Source organism: Crotalus tigris, unplaced genomic scaffold (genome assembly GCF_016545835.1).
Source record: "Crotalus tigris isolate CLP2741 ecotype Arizona unplaced genomic scaffold, ASM1654583v1 scf7180000017536.10889498, whole genome shotgun sequence".
Lineage (NCBI taxonomy): Eukaryota > Metazoa > Chordata > Lepidosauria > Squamata > Viperidae > Crotalus > Crotalus tigris.
The window spans coordinates 7274222-7280203 of NW_024096460.1; the positions used below are offsets into that span (position 1 = coordinate 7274222).

The 5982-nt window shown below is 36.4% G+C and overlaps 1 long non-coding RNA gene across 1 annotated transcript; it reads right to left on the reverse strand.

Moving 5' to 3' along the window:
* On the reverse strand, positions 1–3819 carry LOC120308575. Its single transcript, XR_005556876.1, has 3 exons — positions 3692–3819; positions 1082–1201; positions 1–299 (listed from the first exon to the last, which is right to left on the reverse strand). It is a non-coding gene; the product is annotated as an uncharacterized LOC120308575 (long non-coding RNA).
* Between the last annotated feature and the right edge of the window lie 2163 nt (positions 3820–5982).

Sequence of the window (5982 nt, forward strand, 5' to 3'; positions counted from 1 at the left end):
TTCAGGGCACTGCAAAAGGCCAACAAGATCAGGGACAGTCTGATCTCTGGAGGAGGATGTCCACAAGGAAGGCACTGCAACAAAAAAGATTGTCTTCCTAACTCCCACTAGGTGGCACTCTTTAATGGATAAGACTGATACCATACCTTCCCTTCCAGATAATGGGATGGAATGGATAGACATTATCATGAAGAAGCAATCCTGCCAATAACCATAACTGCTTGTGCTGTTGCTTTTTATCCCAGCTGCAGCTTCCAGATGCTCTTCAAGGGTAGCCTGTAATGGTATCAGAGAATGACCTTGGGAGATAAGGAAAAGAGACAGAGTCAAGGGAATAGACAGCTAAAAGGCAACTGGGCAGTGCAAACAGCCCAGAAGGGACCCTCCCAAGTTTCTTGGACTGTAAAGGGGATGGGGAGAAATGTATTTTCAGATAAATATAAACCTCACCACAAGAAGTATTTTATAGAAAAGTAACAGTAGATAAAGACAAATGGTTAAATTTATCAAGAGCTATTAGAACACGAAGAGTATAAAATGAAAGCAAGAATGCAACTGGCTTCAAGGGGGGTTAGTTTTCAATGGTTTTCATATGCACAGTTAAGAGAAAGATTCAAAGTAGCTTGAGCAGCAGGCAGAATTTGAACTATATATAAACTGTGAACATGTAATTGTGAAGATGTATAAACTTTTATTGAATGTGAAACAGAAGAAGAAAAAGTGAAAGATTGTATGACAAAATGAGCTAAGAATTGTGATAGTATATATTGATGGAACAGTGGGAAAATATGTGGTTAAAAGGACTGAAATTTACATTGCTATAACTTAAAAGAAAAATTATATAAAATGATACACCATTGACACTTGACACCAGAAAATGTGTCTAGAATGTATAAAGATATTTCCAATTTATGCTGGAAATGTGGACAACATATAAACATCATTTTATCATGCCTGCTGGTTATGAAAAAAGCCAGAAATTGGAGGGTTTCAATATTTATAATAATATAAAGAATTTTAAAAATCAACATTCAACTGAAATTAGAACTTTTCTTGGAAACGGAAAGACTGAAATACTCACATCACAGGATTAGTTGGTGTAGATGACAGAAATAGCAGATGGCAAAATTAATGTGTTTGATTACAGGAAGATCAATAAATACATTTATTAGTACTCTGGAAAACCCTTATGGACTTTTTACTGAAAAAAATAGAAAAATGAATTTGTGATTTATGGGTCTGAAGATTAGAAAAAGTAGCTTATGAAAATGAAAATATGATGTAACCTTAGAGAGAGAGTAAGATGTAAATCTGTCTATAATTGCTGTTATGAAGATCAGAAGCTGCTTTTCTTTTCTATATTTTTCACTTTATTATGACTTTTCCTCATTCTTCTTTAATTCAACATTTGTACTGTTTTTAATTCTGTTGAAAAACTTCAATAATTTTTTTTTAAAAAAATGACTCTACAGCAAATAAGTGTCTACAAGGCCAGCTCAAATAGCTGACCAATATTGGGGTTTTCTCAATATTTTTAACAGCTCTGTCACGATTTTGTGACTAGTATCCTATTGTCGTGATAACATGTAACATGTTTAACAGAATAAATCCAGCTTTTTAATGATTAGGTCTGTCACTAGCAAAAACATCTATTATCCAAAATATAATCTTGGAAGAAAATATTGATCAGGCATATAATACAGCTGGACGGCAAATGAAAGAACGCTTTGGATGAATTGGATTGAACAGAGAGTGGGTCTTTTTTAAAGCCAATCTAAAAACTTAGTTGGTGGCTCTATAAGCAGTACAGAGGGTTTAATTTCCTGTTCCACTGTGAGTGGACAGAACAGGCCAGCAATGCTTTTCAGTAGTGTACAATATCTCCCCCCATAAAGATATTTGAGAAATGGGACAGTCAAAGGCCGGATGCAGTGTTCATTACTCTGACAGATAACAAATTCAGTTAGATTCACTTCAATTTGGACTTCAAGATTGGGGCAGGTCAGAGGAAGTAACATTGTCAATTGTTTGTGGGTTCATATGGATTCTTTCTGAATGATTATATATATTTATGTAACTATGGCTAGTGTGCCAACTGCAGCTTTTCTCTCAGTTAGATGTTGTTCCTTTTAAACATGAGTTTAATGGGAACTGAAGACAAGAGGTTAAGCCTATCTCCAAACAGTGCTTGATTAGCTTGTTAGTCTAGCCCAGTGGTGGCGAACCTATGGCATGGGTGCCAGAGGCAGCACTCAGAGCCTTCTCTGTGGGCACGCGCACCATTGCCCCAGTCCTAGGCCTTCAGCTGGGTTTTATAAAACCTTTTCACTTTAGGCCTCTGCCGTTGTGTATACAAAAAAAAGAGGTTTAATTAATCAATTTCAACTTCTCACAGGAAAAAAAAAGATCTTGCAAAGTTGGAATTGATTGATTGAAGTTTTTAGTCCCAGCCAGTCTGCTGTCACCACTGCAGCCATGCCCACCTAATGGGCCACACCCACCCGGCACCCGATGATGCATAAGTGTGTTTTGAGTTGCAGTTTGGGCACTCGGTCTCTGAAAGGTTCGCCATCACTGGTCTAACCATATGTTAGTAATGGGCTGTCTGTCTCATTTGTTTTTATCTGTTTTTGTTTTTCTAGTTTTGTACACCTCCCAGAATCCATCTACAATACTTCATTGAGTGGCTAGTATATTCAAATAAATAAAATAAATAAATCTGTCAAAATTCACCCCAACCTCCTTCCCATTCCACATTAAGGAGAGGATAGATAGATATTTTCCTAGCAACTGATGATATTTGGTGAGAACAGAGGGGGAAAAAACTGGAACAATGCTTCCCTTAATATGTTGTGAACATACATTTAGATCAGTGGTTCTCAACCTGTGGGTCGGGACCCCATTTGGGGTCGAATGACCATTTCACAGGGGTCGCCAAACAACGCAGTCCACCATTTTTTCCCCCCTTTTCCTTAGCTGTGCTACTCCCTTTTATTCTATTGGCATTTGAAAGCCAATAGAATAGACTCTCTTGAATAGAGTCTAATTCTATTGGCTTTCAAAAGCCAATAGGAATTGTCCAGGCTGTCTCTGCCCTGCTGAGCCCGCCAAAAGTCCCATTCTGCAAACGGTGCTGCACCAGTTGAGTAGTCCTTGACTTACGACCGGTTGAGTAGTCCTCAACTTACGACCGGTTGGGGGTCGCGGCATTAAAAAGGTTGAGAACCACTGATTTAGATCCATAACATGAAGGGTAGTAAGCAGTGGAACACAATAACATTAATTTATTTCACACAAGACAAGTAATGATTAAGGATACCTTTTTCAAATATACAAGTGATTTATAAGATGTGGCTTCAGTTATCTACGCTATTATTTCAAAAACAGTCCTACTGATTTTAAGAGGATTACTTCAGAATATAATGTCTGAGAAGTATGTTGTAAGGGCTTGTTTGTATGCTTCCACTTGTGGTAATAAGAAAATATCTCTGGAGCTCTGGGATCACTCCCTGATCTTCTTTGTAAAGCTGGAATCAGTGAAATCTCTCATCCGTGAAAAGTTTGTTGCAACAGAAATGATATATTACTGTTTGTGAAACAGAACCACACTAAGTAATTTAACAAGTGTTAAATATATGCAGATAGTGTGAAACTTTTCATATATACCTGTATGAATATTTAACAAATATACCTGTATAATTATTTCAGATTTATAGAAGTTCCTCATAGGCTTTATACCAGGAGTGTCAAACTCGCTGCGTCACGTGACGTGTTGCGACGTATCGTGATTTTTTTCCCCTTGCCGGACCTGGGGTGGGCTGGCAGTTTGACACCGTTGCCTTATACTATAAGAGAAAATACATGAAAGAGTAGGCCACCTAGCATAATTTCTTGAATAAGTACTACGCTCTACAAAAATGAATCATGATTCCCATAGTGTCGTCTGCAAATATTATCCTATCCTATCCTATCCTATCCTATTCCAGCCCATTCCATTCCATGCCATTCCATTCCATTCCTACTCTACTCTACTCTATCATTTTCTTTCAATGTAAGTAAAATTAAATAAGAAGCTAGTATGTTGTCGAAGAAAACATAAATCTCAAGTATAAACTTTATTTCAAAGGGTATTTCTCGGTCTCACATATACTCCAGGAGCACTCTTAAAAAATAACTGTGACATTAGTCAGCAGCTCAGTGCTCTCTGTAGAGTGTGCCCATACTGTATGCCCAGAAAGAAACTGGACAAAGGTAAACTGAAATGATAAAGAACATCCTGAGAGATTAGAAAGGATAGTGAGAAACAGCATCAATTTATCTTGTAACAAATGGCTGTTATATGAAGTGTAATGCCTAGAATAGAAGCCATGTTACAAAAATGGCCATGATATGCTTTCAAAATTCTAAAAGTGTTCACCAGCTTTAAAATATTGATTTGAAATTTTAAACTAAAGTAAATTTTCTTAAATCATGACTTTCAGGTGTTTTGGAACAGTTGCTCCAGAAATACCAAATACCATAGCCCATAAGCAACATAGCCAATTAGCCTAGTAATGGAAGGCTAATATCCTAACACAACTAGAGAGGTCTGGTTGACTAAACAAAATACTGACTACTGAAGATATGTGTAATCTTCCAGTTAATCAGAGGACCGAGCAGTGAGCGCAACATTCACGTCTTCATCTCAAATGGATGTAAACATGCATATTCCTGAAGACAGGTGTAAATCAGAAAAAAAATGTGTGCAAGGTAGCTACTGCTGAATTTAAAAAACAACTACTGTTGAATTTATTTGTTACTGTAAGTTATCCACGATCCAAGATTGTGGACCCACTTGAGCAGTAGCTTGAGGCACTTCCTCATAGTACATGGACCAAAGCAAATAAAATATTTAATATTTCTCAAAAAATATAATATCCCATAAGATATATTATGAAATCTCCCAAAGTGGCCATAACTTATACACATAGAATCCAGAATGCTTTATACAGTCTTTGTTGCAAACTCTTTCTGCTTACCATTTCTTGTGTTGTACTTTAGGAGCATCTTAGAAAATTGACCACCCAAGAAATCTACACATACCACTATCTTGGAAAAGCAACTCAAAATGAGATCATACAGTAATTAATAATGAAAGTCAAACAAAAGATTACAGTGCATCTGAAGCCAGCAAGATATTAGTGTTATTATGGACTCCCTACCTGGTATTATCATAAGAAACACATTGCTTTAATGATGCATTTATAACTTAGTCCATTTATAACCTGTAAGAGAATCTAGTGAAAATGACACTGCAATGGTGACTGGTTTTAGAGATTGTTTTCTATTTTTTTTTAATGGTTAAGAGCAAAAGAGCGCTTATCTCACGTCCTACTTTTCACTCTACTGTATTCTGCTGCTATTTTGTATATGAAGGGATTAAAGCTGGGAAGTGTGATGGTTGCAAACTAAACTGGAAATTATCTACAGTAATTTTCCAACAGTAATGGAGCTGCTGAATTGTTTAATATAATTAAAGCATCCATGTTTGCTCCTCACTGACCTATCAGTGGTATATTTATTGCAAAGAAAGTCTTCCATCGTAGATGGAAAATAATGGAGCAATAGTCTGCATGTTTATTCTAAGGAGTATTTTTATTTTCCAGATATCTCTGTTACCAGAGAAATTGGTTTCCCTCACGAGTGGCCAGACTTGATAATAAGCTGGAAATAAGAGACTTAGAAAAGCAGCGTATATGCACTGAGCTGTAGTAAGACTACAAAATTTAAAATGATGCTTAAAACTAAAATGTGGCATGTCTCTGATCTTCAAAAATATTTTTCTTCCAAATAGAAATGTGGGGAAAACTTTTATGATTCTCAATTAAAATTAAATAGGCTGCTAAGGACCATATAAAATTGCTTCTCATCTCAGAATACACCTGTTAAATCATTTGTATGAAACACCATGTTAAACATCAGATTTACAGATGCAGGATAACC